Raw genomic sequence first — 24,677 nt, forward strand, 5'->3', positions numbered from 1 at the left:
TCAAATGGTGCAAGACGGGTTCTCGAACCCTTACCAGAACTGTGTTTTCACTTTAAGATATAATGGTATTAGTTACGTACTGCTTCCGATTTCTTGGAAGGACATCAATGTCTGTGCAAAATTTCTGAGTCAACGGCTATTTTGCATCAATTTGACGATGTCATTAACATGCAGCAAGTTCATGCTGATTGCCAAACGGGAAATTGTAATACCGTAATCAGCATGCACACAGATTACCCAGCGGGGAATTGGCAACTAATCGTCGTCAATTGGTATTAGCTGCTGTTTGGAGTGAGCAGACCAAATTGCCATGGAGCTGACCCCTCCCTGTTCACTGCCACTCGATATTGCCACTGTTTGATCCATGCCTGATGCTTGCATGCAATGATGTCTTTCCAGCGACTATGAGGTTTGCTGGGATTACTTTCCGACTTGCAAATATTCCTGGCGTTGACGAGATGTCTGTCTTTTTTATATCACGTTCGCCATTATCTCCCGTCGGGATTTATAGCTCAAGTGCAAGAGCCAGAACAATCCATGTAGAGTTTTTGTCTGTATTACAGAACAGACACACATAGACACACATATTATACTGACATACTTGCCAAGCATTCATGTTTTTATATGAACATTCCATCTTTTTTCTTCTTCTTTTTTGTCAGGAGAGAAGAAGCCTTATCAAATGTTATATATTCATATATTTATGACCATCAGTTAATTTTTAAGTATAAGAGATTGATAAAATTCATATTTTATGGTAATTGTGCTTCCATTTTTTCCTATTTGTTAAGCTGCGGGGTTGGCCGGTATGCACACACAGCAGCATACAAAATTGCTGCTCGTTATAACCAGTAAGTAGATTTTGTGGAGTTGGCCCTGGCCAAGGTTGGAGCCAGTCAATAGTTATACAGGAGAAGTTCATGGCCACGAATGCAGATGCAATGTGTTCCTGTTATAACGATTACGATTATATCAAAAAAATCTCGCTACAACAAAGTACAAATTCAGGTTCCAAATTCATCATCTCTCTATCTTTATGTAATGGAATTTTGAATGAAAGAAAACTGCCGGTCTTGAGGATTTCTTAATAACAGGAGTCACATGTGCAACAAGATTTCCATAATAGTAGCATGCGGGAGGATTTTTCTCGTACAACTGTCATTATATCATTTACCCTTTTGTTCGTTTAAACAAGATTTCATTTTACTGAGAAAACTCTCACAGTCCGATCTATCCCATTATAAAGGGGTTCACCTGTACACTTTTCTGCTTTGACTGCAGATTACATTGTTTAGATTGATTTTACCTCCACCCTGAAGGAGGCCAGAGGCGTTAGTTTAAATCCCTATGTTTCGTGTGTGTGTAAGAGTATCGACTATGGTATACTATTTTCGTGTGGTACAATAGTGGTATATTATATTATACATAATGTCATCAAGGTGATGCAGATTCTGAACACATGTATGCATGGGAACCTTTATGGTGCTGAATAGTTCAGACTTTTGACTTCAAGTGTGAAATTTTTGTTGGAAATATATACCCAAAATATTCAAGAAATGTGCATCACCAGAAAGATGAGATATACCATGCACTACAGCTTTCATATTGAACAATCCTGTATAGGAACAAAGACAAAAATAAAATAAAATGAAAAATATTCAACTGTTTGCCAACTATTCGTGCTACTGCCCACTACGTTTGCTGTGCTCAGAATAAACCCAGTTGGAGGGACGGTTGGGCAGTGGAGTGATTATGCACAGCATGTTTATTTGAAAAATGTGAACTATATGCCAGCAAGGCTGTGTACCCAGACTCCTACACCATAGCTGCCAAGTCTCCTCATTCGGCAGGAGACTTCCTGAAAATGAAAACTTCAGTATTTCTTCATCTCTGGATAAGAGAATACATGTATAAAAATCTCTGTGATTTAGGAATTATATTTGGCAGTGCACGTATATGCGTCTAACATGGAAGTATCTCCCTGATTGCACCTCGGAATCTCCCTGATTTTGACGAGTATAGTGCACCCCCGTTATAACGAACACGATTATAACGAAATTCCGGTTACAACGAAGTAAAAATTCAGGCCGCAAGATTATGCACTCTTTGTATTTTTATTGTTTATTTGTTCAGTTACAACGAAATTTTGATATAACGAAAGAAAACCGCCAGTCCCGAGGACTTCGCTATAACGGGAGTCCACTGTAAATGTCAGAAACCCCGGGCCCCACTTCATAAAATTTGTTAGGATAGCAAGTCTTTGCTAGAATAGCAACTTCCTGTAGCAACAGACAATCCGGAAGCTGGATTCTTGTTGTTACCATGACAACTGCCACTACAGCTAGATTAGCTTTCATAGCAACTTTATATGAAATGGGGTTCTAGTTTTGAGGGTCATATCAAGGAATGCATAAGATGAATCTTAAATGGTTCACAGTGTCTCGATTTAACATCAGCTTTACTCCAGAAATAACAATCAAGTGAGGACTGTAATGCTTGAACCAGAGGAGTGGTGGGAGAGGGCGGTAGAAAATGTTTGTCAAACTCTGATACTTTATCATAAAAGATGAAATATCTTCCTATTTTCATTAAAAGGTGAGATCACCAACCATGAAGCTGTAATGGTTCGATGGCAATCTCATTCCCTAAAAGGTCTGACTTTGTGTGGTGTGTGATGCACACGTATACCTGTGTGTTTCATGTCAATTAAAGGACAAGTCCACCTTCATATACATAGGGATTGAGAGAATGCAGCAATATTAGTATAACACATCAGAGAAAGTTTGAGGAAAATTGGACAATCCGTTCAAAAGTTACGACTATTTTAAGTATCTGCGCAGTCACTGCGGGAAGAGAAGACTACTACAGTGTATGATGTCACATGCGTACAACTATATAAGGAAAATAAAAAGAGAATTTCACAAAACTACTTTTTGAATAAAGTGCACATTTCTTCGACTTGCTACTGACATATGTTAAGGGTAATATTATTCCCCCTGCCTTCTGAAAGAGAGAAGTTGAGTGTTCTTTTGTTATGCGAGAAAAATGGAAATATATTGAATTTTCTTTATTCTTTCTTTATATCGTTGTACTCATGTGATATCACAAGCTATAGTAGTCTTTTCATCCAGCCGTGACTGAGCAGAAACTTCAAAAATTCATAACTTTTTAACGGATTGTCCGATTTTGCTCAAAATCTCACTGATGTGTTCTACTACTATTGCTGCATTCACTCAACCTACATGTCTATGAAGGTGAACTTGTCCTTTAATGACAACAAATATTGTCCTCATTGTCTTTCTGCTTTGATGTTGTGGTATTCCGCTTGGACACAGTATTAGTGATATCATTAGGTGGTTCGCCTGAGAGCCTTCATTCGCAAAATACAAAAAAAAAATATATATATTTTTACCGTCACTCTATCTTTGTTTTCTCTCTCTCTTTCTCTCATGCATATATTAGTGGTGTGATGCTGATATTTGTATGGTTAAATGAATGAATGAATAGAGGAAGGAAGGAAGGAATGAGTGAATGAATAAATTTGCATTTGTTATCCAATGCAACGTCATAACCATTGTACATGTTTACAAATATGCAGTCACTGTAGGCTTCTCTCATCTCTGGGAGGTACGTCATGCACAATAAATGATAATGAAATACATCCTAGAATTATATAATGAGCTTAGAAATTTATTTATGCTCATTCCAGTCATTCTTAACACTCCCTTGCTTATTCTTTCGTTTCGTGTTCCTCATTTCTGTCCAATATATTTCTGCTTTAAACAAATCTGAAGAAAACATTAATGTCAAAAGCTTATAAAAAAAGAACCTGGCTTGCAACATCCTATCTCATCATTTATCATATATATATATATATATATATATATATATATATATATATATATATATATATATTCGACCAGGAGCAGACGTATACCCGTGTGTGTATGTCTGCTTCAGAAACGGATTTTGATCTAACATCACATCGCATCCTGGTCGCTGATGAAGAATGCGATGACTAACCTGTTTGATGTCTTGTTTCTATATCATGCGCTTTCCTCGCCAGGATAAAGCGTTTTAAAGGGAAGGTAAACCCAAAGAGCAATGTGGATTGAGTGAAAGCAACAACATTAGCAGAACACATCAGTGAAAGTTTGAGGAAAATCGGACAATCGATGCAAAAGTTATGAATTTTTAAAGTTTTGGTGTTGGAACCGCTGGATGAGGAGACTACTAGAGGTTCTGACGTATGAGTGGACAGCAATATAAAGAAAATAGAAAGGAAAATAAAAAAAAATCACTTTTCTAGCATTATGAAAGGGCACTTGCCTAACCGCTTTCAGTAAGCAGGGGGAATAATTGCTACCCTTAACATATGTCAGTATCAAGTTGATGGAATTTGTGGTTTTCATGAAAAATGAATTTTTGTGAAAATTTCTTTATATTTCCTTTATATTGTAGTCCTCTCATACGTCATAACCTCTAGTAGTCTCCTCATCCAGCGGTTCCAACACCAAAACTTTAACAATTCATAACTTGCATCGATTGTCCGATTTTCTTTAAACTTTCACTGATGTGTTCTACTAATGTTGCTGCTTTCACTCAATCCACATTGCTCTTTGGGTTTACCTTCCCTTTAAGTCTAATGCCATTTGAGGTTTTTATCACCATATTATATATATGTGTGTGTGTGTGTGTGTGTGTGTGTGTGTGTGTGTGTGTGTTGTGTGCGCGCGCGTGCGTGTGTATGCATACATGTACATAAATATATATCTCAGAAAGCTCGACGCTAACCTTTTTATCTGGTGACCCGTTCGGGCTCTAAAATATTTAAGTCTCAAATTTATGTGGCTTGGAAAAGAAATGTATAGTGGCCAGAAATATAATACTAACCCATTTGGAATCTAAAGTGCCCGATCGGGCTACCGAAAGATAGCCTTTTCTGAAATTTGCTTGCCCGACATCAGTTGTTAGTGGTCGCGGGCCACCGCTAAATTCGAGCCTTATGCATCCATACATATTAATACTGAATACACACACACACACACACACATACATATATATATATATATATATATATATATATATATATATACATACATACATTCATACATACATACATACATATTTAAGCTTTCTGTATCACTGGTAGCAATTATGATGTGTAAAATAACTCTTGGTTGTTGTTTTTTCGTTGTTTTTTATCAAGACCCTGATATACCGCCTCCTATCAGCAGTAGATGTAGAAATGTCACAGAAATGAAGTTGCAGCAATTTGGGGAAGTTGGGGGGAACGCACACACACACACACACACACACACACACACACACACACACACACACACACAATGGTGGCCACCCAGTCTCTTATAAGCAGGTGTGTGTAGCAAAGAATTCGCATCCTATTGTACACAATTATGTTTGTATGCCGGTATTATATGTATTTGCTATGAAACTGAGACCCCAACTTTAATGATCTCTTAAACGGGAGTTTATCTCACCTGGCCCCCTACCTGGACCCTCTAACTGGAGACTCAGATCGCTAGAACATGCAAACAAGACTTAGTCTAGTTTGTGCCCAAAGCGCAAATCACGAGCGCGAAAACGAGCCCTTAAACGTTCCCTGGACGTTCATGGGGTATACTCTGGTGCTATCTTAGCCTTACTTTTGGAATGCAATATGACAAAACTAAAGCGAAAGCGGGAGATGATACTGTAAAAGTGGATATTTTCGCGTGACTAATTTTTCGCGCTTGGCCGGGTCGGAAGAGTTTCGCGTGTTTTTAATTCCGCGGAATCAAGACATCACGCACAGGCACATATGGCAAGCAAAAATATTCGCGTGCTTTTATTTTCGCGCTAGTTTCTGGTTGCGCGAAATGCGCGAAAATTTGAACACTGCGAAAATTTCCACTTTTACAGTACATCTCAAGCGGGATACACACAGCTAGAGCGGGAGATTTTCAGAAAATGGCTTCAAAGCGTGAGATCTCCCGCCAAAAGCGGAAGAGTTGGGTCCATCTTTGGATTGGTATTGGCTTCTTGTTTTAAATTACAAACCAAACAAAACCTCAAACTCGACAGGTTTTACTCCAGGCACTTCGTAATGTATTAAGGCTTGGTGTGTGGATGCGTGTGCGCGTGTGTGTATGTGTGGTGGGCGGAGTACTCCCACAATGTACCTATTGTAAGTTTGATAGTGTACGTGTGGGTGTGTGCGTGTAAAGTGTGTCTTAATTGGTTTACTCAGTGAAACTGTTAATAGCTGTGGTATATAGGGCCTACATGAAGCCTGTCATCAGTGACCGAGAGATATGCAATAGCAACAGGAAAGTAGTCAGGTTTTATGAGGAGCGCTAAATTTAGTCTTCCCGCATTTCATTCTCTGGTCTTTTGTCCATCAGTTCTATTATAGCTGCCTACAAAATCAAACAGAGCGAGGGACGTTATGGACTGTTGGCTGTTCCTGACACGTTAACAATCACTCTATATGCTCAAATTTGAGAGGCGCATTGGGGTGATTGAATCCATTATCCATCTATAGATAATTTTTTCTTTTTAATTTGGTATTGATCCTGTCTCTCGATTTCTGTTCATGTATCTACTTTCATTCCACCCAATTTGCTTGAAAGTTTGGTTGTTGTTTTTTTTCAAAAAGAGACCACTTAAATTATTTAGTCCCTTCCTCCTCACCCTCTCTCTCTCGATTAAAAAAAAACAGCAAAAAGTGCACAAAAGCATAATCGATATTCTCTTTTCACTTGAAGGTCACGTTAATTGGATCCTCATTATGATGATGTTATTAAACTGGGTTTTTTAACAGAACTTCCATCATACTTTGTGGAGACATGGCTCGTTGCTTCGGGGAGAAATTTAACATCACGCTGTACATAACTGGTCGATTGTCATTCAAATCGAATATAGCTATCTATCATTTCACCCATCATGTCCGTGACATTAATCAGTAGCTATAAAAATGCGCAATAATGTTATACCACTCTTTATTGTTCCTTTGAGAACATTGTTAGTGGTATAGAGAGCTACTTATGGGCTGATGGAACCGCGTAGCCGCAATTTCCGCTGCAGAACCCGACTATATCAACCTCGAACTCATGGAAGTACAGCGCATGTGCAGAAATGCCAAGGTCAGATATCATTTAGGAGTAAGATTTTGATATGTTTTTCTTTTTAAAGTATAAATCTACAACTTAAACAACTGGGGATCAGGAAGATTAGATTCACCTTCTGCTCGCATTGGACTGGGACACCTCCGCCTTTTCAGTCCATCATTACTGTCTCTTCTTTGAAAATCAATTCGTTAATCTTGACCTTTGACCCTGATGACTGCGTGGAGAAATTATGAGAAGTAGCTTTATTTTCTTCTTCTTCTTCTTCTTCTTCTTCTTCTTCTTCTTCTTCTTCTTCTTCTTCTTTTTCTTCAGATCGATCAACCCCTATCTCAGCATATTGTCGTTACTATCCACGGTAACAGAAAATATTTTTCGGAAAAAATATGTAGATACTATGTATTGCAAATCAGGAGGGGATCGTTTTTGCATCTATACACATCAAGGCCAAATTAAGGTTTAGAATATACTCCACGTTAATGTTTAGAATATACTCCATCTTCATGGACGCCATGTTGTTGAATAACGTAACTTTGCTTGTGGGCGCCACGCGGCTGACTGACTATGCGCAGAGCCATGTTATTCGCTTCGAAACAGATTAATATTTCTGTGGCAGAACAGTGACGCATGATACCATAGACCTTTATACGAGATGGGGTATATACATGTATTCTAATCATTAATGTGGCCTTGGTGTGTAGATGCAAGAACAATCCTCTCCCGAATTGCAAAGACACAGAGTATCTGCATTTTGTTTTTTGGTTTTGATTTGTTTCTTGTTTTGTTTTGCTTTTTCGACAAGTATTTTCTGTTACCGTGGATTCTAACGACGTTTTGGTGAATCGCTTTTAGGTCTATTTTTCTCTCCAGTTCTTTACAATGTCCAGAAAGACTGACTGGCTTTAAGTCGTGTAGCCAAGGAGGTACCTCCTTGTGTGGGACCGGTACCGTTGGTTACTTCTCGATTAAGGATTTTATATAAGACCTTAACCCTCCAAACTCCCTCATCGTGCAATATACACTCGGTCTTGACATTTTTGTATATCAATGAAACTGACATTGTTATTTTAGTTGAATGTGCATTTATTGTTCTCCTTTTCTTTAATATTTTTATGGGGCAATTTCGGACAAAGAGGTAGTCGCTTTTTTTTTTTTCTTCATTACACCATTTCTCGTCTTTTTCTTTTCCGTACTTATCCTCCTTCTTCCTCTTCTTATTCCTTCCTCTCCTTCCGCATCTTCTTTTTCCTTGTTCTCTCTGCGGTTTTATGGGAACATGTCAGGGTAGACGGCCGAAATTGAATGAGATTTACCTTTGTGTCGCAGCCATGATTGCGTGCAGCCGCAACTCTTGCCCTGGCTGATGCCGCCGCAGCAGTGAGGCGGGCATTCGGCCTTGTTCTAGTTTTGAGCCAACCTGAAGCCCATGCAATTAACAGAAAATGCAGGAGATACAAAGATCATAATAAATTCCTATATTTAATTACGTATTCTTTTTCTTTTCAAGCTCTCTTCATAGGCTTTATTCATATTTTGTTTGTGTGAGTTTCGCAACATGAGTCAATAAATGGTTAGGGGGCCTATTTGTTTGTTTGTTTGTTTGTTTTGTCATTGCTGCGTCGATATTTGTCTAAATTCTAGGAAATCAAATCTGCACTTTGTTTTTAAAAAACAGGCAGCAGCAGCTATATAGTTCAATGATAAGATTGTTTGCCCAGATTCATCAAGCGCATGCCCCACCCCTCCCCCGGCGGGGCGTCTGCTTCTTTTTGATTTAATTTTGTTTCCCCCGTGCTGATTTAATATGCATAACCCGAAAAAAAAAATCAGTCACTCATCGGAAGCAAAGTTTATCGCTGCCGTCCACTCACCGAAGTGTATCGGATCGCAGTCTGATGAATCCGGCTTGTGTTGGTCGACTATAATACTAGTAATCAGGTCAGTGTCAGACATGTCGGGCGGTGATCCGATGAGGCAAGATCGTCCGATGAGGATATCATGCGCCACACGTCTGACACTCGCCTGATAGTCAACCAACCAAGTCGGATTCATCAGACTTTTATTTATTTGCCCCCCCCCCCCCCCCCGGTTGACGCCCCTGATGCAAGGGATCAACAAAACTTCAGCATTTCATTAGTATATACAGTATGACCACGGATTCCAGTCCATAGGCTATAAGGCCCCAATCACACTGTAGCACGTAACAAAGGCAGAATCGCGTTCTTTGCAAATTGATGCAAGAAAAAAAGAGAAACAATGACTCTCAATTACATATATCTTTATTCAAAGAATATAGTCAACCAACCAAGTCGGATTCATCAGACTGCGATCCGATACACCTCGGTGGGTGGCCGGAAGCAACATACATTGCTTCTGACGAGTGACCGATGAGAGAAAATCTCTGTGGAATGGGGGTATTATATATATTTTTCACCTATTAAATACTTCAGCGGCCACATCAGACCCACACGGAGCCCCAGCCCAGCCGACAAATTCAGCGTGTTCTTTGTACCAGTGATGGTCATGCATGCTGATGAGGCGAACAGTTCCAAGGGTCGCCACAGTATCGTTGCATTCAGCCGCTATTTAAACATTACTCTGATAGGAATGGACCCGTAAAAAGCTTGCATGCTGTAATAACGCGCGCTATAGTGCATGTGCAATAATCCAATCAATAACTTGCTACTACCAAGAAGGTCATACTAGGCGACCCTCACCCCCTTACTGTTATCACTGTGCTATAACATTATTACGATCGAACATGGTTATAACGAAAATCTCGTTACAACGAAGAAAAATTCAGGTCCCAAAATTATCAACTTTATCTTTAGATATTTAATTGTTCAGGTACAAGAGAATTTCGATGTAACGAAAGAAAACTGTCGATCCCGAGGACTTCGTTATAGATGAAGTCAGCCGCCAAATTTTAAATCGGAAATGTAATAACAGCATGTCTGACTTTGAAAATTACACGTGAGCTGAATGGACAACGAGATATACTCCTTCATTTGTTTATAGGCCTACGCATGCACAAGAAATTTTATCCTAACTGCAACGTCAGCTAGACATACATTAAACGAAATTGTGGGCGAAATTACAGCCAGGACTATGGCAGAAATGACGTTCTAGCTGTCTAATGAGCTCTGGAATGAAGTTATTGTTTGTTTTGTTTGTTTGTTTATTTTTTGTGTGCATGTGTGTTTGTATAGTTCTGCATACTGCGGAGAGAAAGGTAGACTAATAAATTGAATTCAATGCGTCACAGCAGGTAAAGGTTTCTCCAGGAACGGATGAGTATGACGCAGACACTGTCTTGACGCAGAATGCTACCGCAGTATACGGTACTGGACACAGGTCGTTTTAAATGAATAAAATAAATAAATATATGACCTTGTTTACACGCCTAGGCGTATAGACGTCTTTTGTTTATCAGTATTCTTATCTTGCAGACGGCTCGCCGCGATAAACTTTCCACAAAACACACCCGATGTTGACGTAATAAGTGCTTTGATCATAGAGATGACGTGTTGTAAAGCCCTAAGAAATTAAGCAGATTTCTTCAGATGACTACTGGATGTGCGATACAGATTTATGGCTTCTAATACGTGCAATTGACCTTTGCATAGAAAGACGAAACAGAATTGACTTATGTGATACTGATCCGCATTACCCTCTAAAAAGGGGGGGGGGGGGTGCGGGGGCGCATACTATTAGTGAAAACTATAAAGCATTACTATAGGCCTAGAGACTTCTAAAAGTTTCCCAGAAAAGTAAAGCAAACAAATTCTTTTTCCGAAAGGTAAATTTAAAGAGAATACCCCCCCCCCCCCCGCACGAGAGAACTTTTGAATTTGCTGGAATTGCAGGAAGTGGCAGATCTGACAAGTCTGGTGCAGACATTTTGATGAAATGTTCGGAAATTTGTCAAAATCTCCCAAGTGTACTAAGTGTATGGAAGGGTCCTATGGGGGATGTGGGTGGGAGACTTTGCATTTTCAGAATTGAAATTCAACGATCTGATGCACACTTTGAGTGAAATATTTTGACAGTCTTCTTTCAGAAAGCAAGAAAATTTCCCCACTTCTCGGGAATTGTTTTGGGGGCAAATGAATATGTTTGCCCTCCCCTCCATATTTTCATGGGGGGGGGGGGAGCAACTGCCCCCTTGCCCTCCAGGATCGACGCCACTGCCTTCGAGGGAGCTTTTGCATTTTTAGAATTCAAATGAAAATATCTCGTAAACACATTTTTGATGGAAGTTTGCAAAATTGTCAGTCCCTATATAAGTGTACTAAATCTATACCTGGAAGGAAACCAAGCGAGGAAAGGGTTAATTGAAAGGAAGATATCCCCTCCCACACAAGGGAACCTTTGCATGTTTGGAAATGAAATGACAAGTCTGTGCACAGTTGTTATGATATATATGCGAAAATCTGTCAATCGGAAAGTATACTATAATACATGTAGGGCTATGGGAAAGGACCGGACGGGGAGTATTAAATGTGTGTGTGTGGGGGGGGGGGGGTATCCCTCTCATATGCGAGGAAGATTTTGCATTTTCAGAATGGAAGTTTAACAGTCATGCCTGGTGCAGAACTTGGGTGAAATATTTGGACAGTTTTCTATCTAAACAGCAAGAAAATTGTCCATATCTCCGGAATCATGGGGAGCAATATATATGTCCCCCCCCCCCCATCGACGCCCCTGATGCAAGGGATCAACAAGACTTCAGCATTTCATTAATAATTATGTATGGCCAGGATTTGCAGCCGATATAAGACCCCAATCACGCTGTAGCGTGTAACAAAGACTATCGTGTTCTTTGCAAATTAATGCAAGAAAAAAAGAGAAACCATGACTCTCAATTACATAATTTTATATCTTTATTCAAAGAACCAATATTCCGATTCTCACTGTGAAAACTAATCATTCAAATCACACACAAGGTCTGTACAGCCATGAAACCAAAATTAATTACAGAAGGGGGACTGACCGACAAAGTTATCAAATCCTCTTATGAAACCATTCATGTAAACGATTGAAGTTTATAAAATGCTGTCGTACTTTGACCTAGGGCAAAACCCCTCTCAAAGGAAGCCATCTGTGATAGAGAAAAACATGTTTTTCTTGCATCCCTTTGTGTTTACGTATCTTAGGTAAGCACTATTTGGGCACCCGTCCCGCTTCATCATGAATATTCATCAGGCAGTAAGATACTGTACTAGTAAATGACAGAACTCTGGATACGTGTAAAACGTATCGCCGGGAAATGTGAAAATCTCGAAAAATTGCATCAACGGGGAATGTTAAAACGTCTCGCCGGGAGATGGAAAAATGTTCAGTTTTGCCGAGAAATGTAAAAACGCTGCCGGGAAATGAAAAGATTACGTATTTCCACGGTATTACGGATACATAGGGATGGTGAATATTCATGATGAAGCGGGACGGGTACCCAGATAGTGCTTACCATCTTTCTAGCTACCTCCGGTACATTATGTTGTTGTTGTTCTTGTTTTTTTTTATTATTTTGCACCCAAAATTAATGAGCTGGTTTTCAGTAACAATCGTTTGAGTTATGAATTTACTTTCCGTTGGTGAACGTGAAACTATAAACTCCTTTCCTGTCAATTCATAGCCTGTAAATGAAATGCAATTGCTATCAACATACTCAAAGACAACTCTGCTCGATCCGCTGATTGATCACTTTATTACTAAGTTTCCATTTGTTAAATGATGGTTTGTAGTCCAAAACTCTTTCAAAATGAAATAACTCGAACCAGTTAAACAATAGGGGATGGAACCTTGTGTTTTATTCACAGATGCTTTGTGTGTAACAAGTTCAAGGTAATCCACTCTTTATTTACTATAGCCAAGGACCGACAGCCGAAGAAATTTGTTGCATATTTTTCCCACATTTTCATATTGCTTTTACGTTGTCATTTTCAGGCCTGTATATACTGCTTACATAAACACAAACACACAAAAAATGGGGGATAAAACAACCAACGATCCCCAAAACATATCAGCACATCCACAGACCCTCATGCACCTGCCTACTCACACCCACTCCCGTATGTTACACTTTTTATGATATTCTTTATTTGAATTTCATTCAATGTCAGGCTCACTTTCAGAGTGAAACTAATGAACAAAAATAAAAAGCTGTTTTCGCCTCTCTATCTCTCTCTCTCTCTCTCTCTCTCTGTACACACACACACACACACACACACCCACACACACCCACACACACACACACACACACACACACACACATACACACGAATACAGTTCAAATGTCATTGAGGGACCTGAGATACATTAAATCGCAAAGGAATTATACATGGATTATTGTGCATGCCTGATTGTGTTCTCGAAAAAAGAAAAAGAAATGTTTGGACTGACATCAAAATTAATTTGGACAAAAAAGAAAAGCAACTATTGCCCTAACTAAGTCTTGTGCCACTGGGAATCTTTAGCTTACAATTTTTACAGCGCTGGCAAATGATGTTGCTATATCACTACTTAACACAAAATAATTGTTGAAAAATGGAAAGCGAGAAACTCAAGCATGTGCGGCGAAAGCTACACAGTCATTAGGGCGTAGACAGCAAATTGTTCATGCTCCATAAACATTAATACGTTAATGGACTCTTATCATTGTCATGTCAGAGCATAAATTTGAGCTGAATTGGGACACAATATACCCTGGACATCGTTCAAACGCCAGTGAGCTCTGTTCCAGCTCGCTGACAGCATGGTAGCGAGTCAATATTTGCCCTCGCCGAATGCACCGGCGGTATTAAACCCGCGACATGGCGGCCAGTCGACATCCCTTCCAAGTAATGAGAATGAGAAAATGGCGGCACTGTCATTATTATGAAAGCTCTTTGAATCTCTTGATGTTCTGTACTGAAATGGGTTAAATCCTATAGCCATTATCGATTGCATGAGTTCAGATGAAAACGCAGTTCAAAGGATGCAGGCTGTTTACTACTCTTCACGTGTTATTGCATGTGTCCCTTTTTTAAAGCGGCAGCCTGCGATAGCTCACACTACATGATAAGCGTGAAGATTCAGGAACGCAAGAGGAGGAACCCATGGTTTATACAGAATTTGGAGTTTCTAAGTGAAAGCATGAATTATGATGAAAAGACGCGAGAGAACCTCCACAAACATAACCAAAACTGTCACACATTGAACAATCGCGGTCGAATAATCTGCTGTAATTGGCGTCTTGATGCCAAGCCTGTAGTCGAGGCAGCTGTATGTAACATTACATGCATAGATGCGCATGCAGAAGCACACCTTTTAAACGGCAAGAACACGTAAAGAAAGAACGTGGTCAAACAGTAACCACTGGAAAAAAAGAAATAAATAAAAGGAAGAAATCACATTAAACATGTTAAACAGTGAGCTTCTATGAATTTAAGGATGTAAAAAGAACTACGGCAGGATCCACATGACAGGAGAATGGCGGATATAAAACAGTAATGATGGGATAATGTTTCCTTACATGTTTGATGAGCGGGAAAAGTCGTCGATTCATCTCCATCAGACACCAGATTAAAGTGAAAATCTACCTATGTTGACTTTGGTGACAATGAATAAAATAGTAGTATATAGTACTTTCAGTATGCTTTATTTATCCACTTATGTTAAAGGAAAACAAGTATGACAGTATCAAATATAATCTCAAGTCATGAAAATGTAAACAAGAGTTCTCATTATAAAATAATCATGAGAATAATACATATTTATTTTCATGGCAAATCAGGTGGAGGAGACCGTATCAATAAGCAAATCACTTAACTTGAACAACGGCCTCTAAACATTATGACTTGTAACAATTCTATTTTTTTTTTCATTTGAAAGAACAGAACACATACACATAGAATTAAATAACGTAAAACTTTAAAATATTTTAAATGTCATTTGACCGAAAAGAACAACACGAGGTGGATATAAAAGGACAAAACACGAGAATAAAGCGGGGTTTCCACTATCGTGCGATCCATTGCGAACGCCACGATTGGACATTCGTAACTGATCGTGGAAAATTTGTACAACTCGTCTGAAAGTTCACGTTTGGATACGAGGTTATGCGAGTCAATACGTGTTGGTACGCTTGGATGCGATATGGTCACGATTGGTCTATTTCAAGCAATACGATCTGTCACGATCTGGTCTGCCATTCAAATACGATCCGACAGGATTGTCCTGATTGAGTTCACGATTGGTACCGATCTAACATGACCATTACGATCAGGATCCCCGATCTGGTACGTGCAGCAACGTACTGATACGTTCCAATACGAATACCGCGAACCATTACGGGCTGCTGAGATATGATACGATATCTTTTACGATCGGGATCAGAAGCGACCCCCATTTAAGGCGCAATTGGACCCGAATGGGAATATTATAGTCCGGCTGACGATGGATTTCATTGTTTCCCTTATGAATCATGCAGAGTGATTAGGCCTATTAATTTTATCCACAACCATTGATGATGGCATGGCTTGACAGGTTGACGATGATGACAACGTAACCTTTGCAGTATTGCTAATGACGATTATTTATCAGAGAGAAAGCAGCACCTAGGCCAGACATAACCTCAGATATTCCCTCGTCTAATATTAAACGTAAAGAAATTAATAGATTATTAAATCGACATGCTCACCCTCCCCCCTCACAAAAAAAAATTTAATAACGAACCCAAATACATAAGATCAGATGATTGCCCCTCTTCCCCAGAAAAAAAAACCCAGCAAGACAAAATGACCTTTCTCTCCAATACATGAAGAAAATAATTATATGATGAAATGGAAGCTAAGAAAGAGGATGGGATCATTTTGAATGTTATGTAACATAGTATTATGTGTTATATACGCTCGATATACGAAAGTTGGCCGAATGGATAGTGTTGCTTATGTGTTCGATTTCATATTCGCAGAGTGTATGTATCATATGCCTTTTTATTTCAAAATGTCGTTATCTCATGGGTTATTAAAAGTTTGGTTTATTCGGCTTGATTTAGTGTTTTACTTAACAATGTTTAACGTAACTGATACACACACATAACAGAAACGTGACTCCCTAATCAAAATGATGTCACTTTTTAACAAAAAAGGAGGTTTTACGCAAAATTATTTCGCAGGGGTATATTGCTACACTTATTGAATAACTAACTGTGAAAAATAATAAGAGTGATCTTCATTGTCATAATCATACGAGTGATCTCACATCCACGACAATTGTCACTTTTACATTTGCAGTAATAATGAGATTTGAAAATAACCATTTTCCTCTAAAATTATACTTTACCTAACATACAAAAAAAAAGGACATTGAAAAGTGTCAAAATAGATGTAATGGGGTCAAACGATGGCTGATGAAACAACAACTCTTAATTACTATGTACAATACACAAACAGCAGGATACTGCACCCAAAAAAATACTCTGTAATATACTTTTAAAAATTAACCATTTGCCTTTGATATGTACCCATTCAAGCACGATTCATTAAATTATTCTCACTTTTGTACTGACGTTAGTCAATACGTGCAGACATACAATTGCAATTTTTTTTTTGCTCATTTTTTGTTTTCGTTACAAAAGTTATCCCATATCCTGTTTTGTGTGTCTGTATAATGGTAATAGCAACTCATTAATGAAAACATCATTAACATTATGTATGAAAACATCTAAAAATCTGTAATACAACTTTAATTTTATGATGATTTTGATAATGTACCTTAAAAATTACGACAATTAAACCCCACACCGTCATACAATTTACCGTTTGGAAATAGTAATCTAAAGATGCAGGCTACCACCTATCAGAATACAAAATAAATCAATTTATGAGTAAAATATGGGCAAAAATATGAGCAAAAAATAATAATAATAAGCGGAAGTGAAGTGAAAAAGTCGATCCCGATCAACACGATTAAGAAGCACGATTAGAAGAGATTTGTTGCGTTTGGATACGATCCTAGACGATCTGATGCGATGATGACGATCAAAAACTAATCGTGTTAATCGTAGAAAATTTTTGAACCGTCCAAAATTTTCCTACGATTAACGCGATTGCCACGATTGACCTTAAGATCTGATACAATCTGATAAGACCATCACGCTTGCTGCACGATTAAGACCACGATTTCAATCGTGGCACCAATCGTGATAGTGGGAACCCCGCTTTAAGGGACAAGAATAAGAGGGGTATCCGAATGAATAGGAAAGTATAGAGAAGAGAAGGGAAGGGCAGAAAAGAGATAGTATACATTCAAAGAAATGGTAAGATTGCCATTAAATTCAGACAGAACATTCTTTGCACTTACACGGAATGCTAGAATTTCTCAGTAGCATGCTAAGAACGGTGATATTGTCAAGTCATTATGATACAATTTAATTTTATCGTGGCAATAAATTTCACAAAATGCCGCTTTTTTTCAAGTGAAGAAGGATATAACAGCACCAGATCCTTGATTTGATTTGCTAAAGGAATATATTTGCAGGTGAAAGTCGCTGAATCAAAGGTTTAACAGATAATGTATATCAAAATACTGTCTATGCACAAACCCACGAAGAGTTGACAAACGATGACATCACCGCCCTGAAAATTCCCATTTGCTTATTATACTGCGCAGTTCGTTATCCGAAGGCTCGTTAATGCGTAAATGAAAACAAGATTTGCTGTACCGAAGGTTCGTTAAATCCCAAAATGAAATAAGGTTCGTGACTGCGATGGTTCGTTAGTAAGCACCGCTAGATTTATTTTCGGATGATTAAATTTTCATATCTTATTAAGATTGTGTCGCGTTGACTGTTACGTCAGGACATGTACATAAACAACGGTCTTCGATGAAAGAAGGTGTACAGGGGCAAGAGCCGATGGAAAGGGATGGAGAAGCCTCCTTCCCTCCCCCCCCCCCCCCCCCCCCCCACACACACTTTTTGTTCTTTAAAACAAGAATAGTGAACAAAAATCAAGATTCCTCCCATTAAAGAGGGGACGAGGCAGCATTGCCTCTTGACTCAAATACAAACATTACACCTGACCCCCCGCTGCGCGCCGGGGCCATCCCAGCACGAGACCGACACGCACGAGTCATCATATACGGCCCACGAGTTCGACATTGAATAAAGGTCTATGAGTCATACAACCCACGAGTCATACAACCCATAAGTTCGACACTAGGCAAGCAAGGCCCACGAGTTCGACACTGGGCAAACAATGCTCACGAGTTTGACACTAGGCAAAACAGGCCCACGAGTTCGACACTATGTCAAAAAAAAGACCCACGAGAATGACGAGTTCGATATTACAACATGGGGCTTAATGTGTCTCGTGGGCCTTGTTTGCTTATTGTCGAACTTGTGGACCTTGCCTATAGTGTCAGACTCATGGACCTTATTTGCTTAGTGTCGAACTCATGGGCTGTATGACTCGTGGGCCGTATGATTCGTGGGTGTCGAAATCGTGACGTCCATCCCCGCCCCGCCCAACTAAAAATCTCTCCCGTTAATGAAGTTTGTGCGTGTGTGTTCGTTTGCAAATACACGCGTATTCAAATATATTCATTCAATTCAATTCTTGCATTCAAATATCAAATTGAATTGCTGTCTTTGATTTGTATTGAGTGAAAGTAAATAGATATAATTGGGAAAAAATAATTCCCTTGCTCCTCTTTTCCTCTCTACTATTATGAGTTACGAGTTTAGCAAATGTTATCGTAAGGTTGATATAAACTTTGGTCAAGTTGTGCTTTGCTGGTTGTTTAAAGTTGACGGATATATTTTTTTTCTTCGTTAGCAATTTCTGTGATTCTATCCAATTTCAATTTCACTTGACTTAGGGTGAAATGAATGGAAGAAAGTAAATTATATAAAAAAAGCTCGATATTTTCGTGACATATACGTGTCAGTATTTAATTATTTTCCACTCTATATAGCGTGCAGACCTCACGAACCATATAGATGATCTCATGCAACATGCAGACAATAATATATCATATCCATTATAATGACCTGTGTGGTTAGATGACATGAGTGTGTTCAGTATATATTAATTAGTCGAACGTATACGACTAAAAAGAAAAATGAGATGCATGATCCACTATATAGACCGTTCATCTATGTGGAAATCGCTTGCCCAAATGTGAAGTAAAGTGAAATATCAGGAGAGTGGGCGTCTGTGTGGACAAACACAGCGAGGGTAGACAAAAGGAAATCATATCTACATCAAACATTGCATGCGGGGCTGGCGTTTCCCGCCAAGTGAAAAGACAAACATCGTGTCTTCTCTCTCACTCGGCCAGGGTATCGGGAGTGCGTTTTGCATCTTTGAGGCCTTTTGGTGTCTCTTTTGTATCGGAGATGTCGGTGCATGATGTGCTCTGCATATTGCTTGTCACTTCGAGGAAGAACACTATGTTGTTCTAAGAATTTTTCTTTGCAAGTCTTTTCTTTCATCATGAAGATGATCGTATGTCAGTAACGATGATAATGATGATAATGATTATCATTACTATTATTATCAGTTTTACTATTATTATTATTACTATTGTTATTATTATTATCATCATTATAATAACAATTATTATCATTATCATTATCATTATTATCATTATCATTATTATTATCATTATCATTATTATTATCATTATTATTATTATTATTATTATTATTATTATTATTATTATTATTATCATTATTATTATTATTATTATTATTATTGATTGTCATCATCATCATCATCATCACGGTCATCTTGTTGTTGTTATCATGCTTAATACACCAACATTTACAAACGATCTTTTTCTCCTGTCAGCGTTGCGTTTTATTAAATGCTTAGCATGATATAATGAAATGAAACGAATTGAAATAGAATTTCATTTACCAAACAATAACATTATTAATATTGTCAATATAGTCAAAATAGTCAATAGTTAAAGAACAATGTCGGTAAACAGGAACAAAAGTAAGTAAGTCCCATCTCGGATTACTACAGACATTATTATTCCAAAGAGATGCATGGACCTCAGCCTTCTATTAGTCTCTTATCATTAACACGGAAGACGCCATTGGATGTACTGGGTCACTCTATTGAGGCTCAACACGATTTGGTGTCAAACAATCCGATCAGATAAGTCGTGACACTTCCTTTGTGGGTGCTCGATCAATTCGCTAGCAATACCCATCACTTCCAAGCTCGTACAAGCAGAGCAATCAATGTTATGTAATGCTTCACTACATTTTGTTTCGTTTTGTTCTCTTTTCTCTAAGGGTTCCACTGATGCTACCAGCACATTACCAGTAAAATAATCAGTTTGGTTATAGAGATGTATTTTCTTTTTCTTATGATAGGAATGATGGCATTCAGAGCTCTTTAGATCCTGTCTTGATATCACTTTTTTTGCTCGTCATTGAAGATAACAGGGAGTCCATTTCTGTCGGGGGGCACGATCGAATGGCTAAGGGTCAATCTTGAATCAGGAACATGAGTAAGAGGTTATGGGTACAATGTTATCCGTCTCTTGTTCTGTCTTTTGCATGACGTGGCTACTAGTATATTACGGATAGTGTCAGTTAGGCCTACTGTCTGTCTGTCTGTAGGGCCTATTTCTTTCTTTTCAGTTATCTGTAACGTTAGGTGTTTATCTCTATCTCTATTTTTTCTCTGCTTATTTCCCTTTTTTTTCCTTTGGAAGTTATTTGTCTGCCACAAATACCAGAGACTCATGAGCGTTCCCGTGAATATCCCATCATACCGCTAATAAGTTTCAACTACGTAAATGTTACGCACATCACCCCTGCTTTGCTCTGTGAAAATGTCATGTGCCATTTCCTCACGTGTTTCTTCAGTATCCGTTTGACGTGTTGTGTGTGTGTGTTTGCGTGTATGTATGTGTGTGTGTGTGTTTGTGTGAGCGTGTGTGTGCATGCGCGCGTATGAGGTGAAACAATAAAAATTATTGAAGATAAGTATGTGTGTGTGTGTGTGTGTCTGTGTTTTAAAGTATGGCGCACATGCTTTTTGTTGTTTCGAAATATTGCTTTACAAAGGAAGAAATTTTGCATAGTTTAACCGATGAAAATTCGATTTCAAGTGTCCTGCAATCCATGTATATCAACCTCTATGATGCCTTTTGGTATGTACATAACTGAATCACTAAATACTTCATGGAAATATGCTTTATATATGTTTTTACATCTTTTTCTTTTTGTGTATCCTGTTAAGCCCCACCTCTATTACAAAACAAAACAAAAAAGAAAAAGGATGATATAACAGCTAGAATGTGAATAAAGATGATCTGGAGGAGTTTTTAGAGGTGGCGGTTTCAGGTGTAGAAAAAAGTGAAATGTTTAAAAATAAATGATGCATATTTTCATGAAGTACATGTAGTGATTTGGTGATGTACAGACCAAAATGCATTGATAGAAGTCAACACATAACTATATTGCAGGGACCCTTTCAGGCAGGGAACGAAAATGGAGTATATGAGAGACAGACAGAAGGGGAAAAGGAAAGAGCGAAAGAGGCAGAAGGAAAAACTGAGAGAGGCAGAAGATGAAGAAGGGCAGAGGAGGAGAAAGAGTAGAAGAAGGAGGAGGAGGAGGGGAGGATGGGGAAAGAAACACTTTCTCGTGATACGGTGGATCTTAATCCTGTTGCTTAATTACCTTCCCATATAAGGCAGCTGTCCTTTGCGCATTGAGAACCACATCACGTCTGCGCCCATCGCTCTCGGTGGGCTTGGCTTTTGACTTGGCGATTAGAGTTGATATGGTTTCACTAAACATGTTATCATGATCAACCATTTTGCATGAAGACTGCTCATACATTAGATAAAAAGTTAATTTGTTGCAGCGTGGTTAAGATAAATATACTGATATTATGTAGAACGAAGTTCTCACCGTAACAGAGTAGAAAAGCTTGGGCAAACAGTCGCGACAGAATATTATGATATTGAAAGATCGTTTATATTTGGTCACTCGATTGTAATCAGCAGTCAACTATTCACTGCCGAAAATTATGGTGCATTATAGGACACATTGATTGTAATATACTATGACTGTCAAACCCTTCTGTGTATTTAAAGGGTGATCCAACGGATATTAATACTCTCTAGCTTCTCAACAGGATGTCATTTCCAATTCGCTCTCTCAGAAGAAATATCAAAAAACCTATTATGGCGGCGTAATCATCCAATATTTTGCTCTTTTACCCCTACCTCACCCTCGATCCCGGCGCTGAATGACATAGCATAATCTTATTACGTATATATGCTCCCTTCAATACATTTCCCTGCAATTTTCAAGCGTTAAAGCTCTACAAGCTGAATTTGACAGTCGTTCGTGTACATATTTCATTCGATTCAGTCTGACCACACAAACGAAACACTGAGAAACTAGGTTAATACTCACAACCTGCTATAGAAAGAAGGACCCAGTTTTAGTCAGGCGTAGATTCCAAAGGAGCACGATATAAAGGGGATATGAAATATTCAGACAACCCTAATTTGTGTTTCTAGAAATAGTCATGGGGAGAATTCAAACACCCGTATTGAAACAAACTCAACAACAAAACACGAAGACGTGTTAGTTTCATTGAGCGCAAGTGAACGAAAACTCAATCACGTGACTTGTAAAATATGACACGATTGTGACTTTCTCATAGCGTATGTACTGTAGCGTATGCTTGCTTTATCTGTGGCGCTACAACTTTTATTTCTCCTTTACTTTCTTCCATTCATGTTCATCCATTATCCGTCCTCATGAAAATAAGATTTCAAAGCGAGCGGCCTATGGAAATGAGAGACAATTTCAAGTAGGCATTATCTTTCGCTCCCTCAAAAGGAGGTAATCTAAAATTACGGCAATTGACAATTAGCGCAATTTACGTAGTTACATGAGAGAAACTCGTAGATGATTGGATGTTGTCAAGGTGATGCTATAAAAAGCTATTATGGAAACTGCAATCGACCGTTTTCATCGACCTTATGAAACAGAACCCCGTTCCCTCTCAGTATAGGTAAGTAATTCATGAAAATGATTTTAACATTTTAAAATTTTTAATCTAGCTTTGATAGAGAAACATAAGTCTTGAAAACGGCTAAAAATTGTCAGCTATTCCAATACCGTGTGCATACAATGTTTGTCTAGAGGATTACTGGCTCGCCTTCTGATTTCAAACTTTCTTAAAGATCGAAATCTTACAACTTCGCGATTTTTTTTTTTTTTTTTTGCCAGTGCGGCTGCTGCTCATATTATGCATAGCATGTGTGACATCGAATATGGCGTTTGTGTTTAATACTGCAAAATGTCGAATCATTAGAACCTTATTGTATCGAAACGAGTAGCCAACTTAAGTTCCCATGTAATCATGGAAATGTGCAGAATCATGTAATGCAACATGATTGCCCATCGTAATGAATATATAATCATATTATCATCCTCATAAATCACTACATAATGAGCACGTTCCAGGGTTTATGATAGGGCTTATTCCAAGAATATGAACAATATATATATATAATCATATATATATATATATATATATATATATATATATAATTCATTTTTCGGAGAAGACTAACTGATCGGCGATGCATATTGTATAATATATATATATATATATATATATATATATATATATATGTATATATACACTCAACCAAAAAAGTAAGTTCCCCCCTAGCATTTTTGGATATATCTCAAAAAGTATTTTACCGATTTTCATAATTCAAACGGGAATTGATAGGGGATTTTGTTATTCATAACGTCATGAATGGCATATTATTGCCACCAGATATCATTATTGGTGTGAAAAAATGCATTTTATGGTCAAAATGTATGGGAAAAAAGTTGCACTTAAGGCTTTATGAAGCATTTTTTTTACATTTCCTATGCAAGTTAGCAAATGACTTTTTAAATTGTTATGTAATTTTCAGGAATTTCTTCAGGTACAATGTGCTTCCCTATTAAGCAGATGTTATGCATACTTTTTAAACAATAGGTCTTTTCAATATGAAAATGTTGGTAGAAGCCATGTGCTTTTTAATTCCAGTTTGGGTTGATCACATTAATTTGCTTATGGCCCTTTTGCATCATGTCGCGTCTGCACATTTTTAAAAGAGGGAGAGCTACAGCTTTTCTTGAAGCTGGGGTTCCGGTTAAAGAGGTGGCCAGGAGACTAGGGGTTTCGCCCAATGCCATAAGGAAACTTAAGCGGAAAGCGAGCAAGAAAGTGAAAGATGACACTTCACTGCAAGAATTTCAGCGCACTTTGCAGAGAGCATGGGCCAACATTGAGCAGCGCCAAGTACAAACTTTAGTTAACAGTATGAGGAAGAGATGCCGGCGGGTCATTGAAGCGGATGGTTAACATATCAATTATTAAATACTTTACTGTATGCTCATGAAAAGAAAGAGATAGAGAAATATGCAATAAACCATGCTTAAAAGTTCAGCATCGTGAGTGATTGTTTGATTATTTGTGTAAAAGTCAATGCAAATCACTAAAGTGCATCCTTTTGTCCATG

This window comes from Diadema antillarum, unplaced genomic scaffold (assembly GCF_040938485.1).
Source record: "Diadema antillarum isolate AM-2024a unplaced genomic scaffold, OU_Dant_1.0 seq00000565_RagTag, whole genome shotgun sequence".
NCBI lineage: Eukaryota > Metazoa > Echinodermata > Echinoidea > Diadematoida > Diadematidae > Diadema > Diadema antillarum.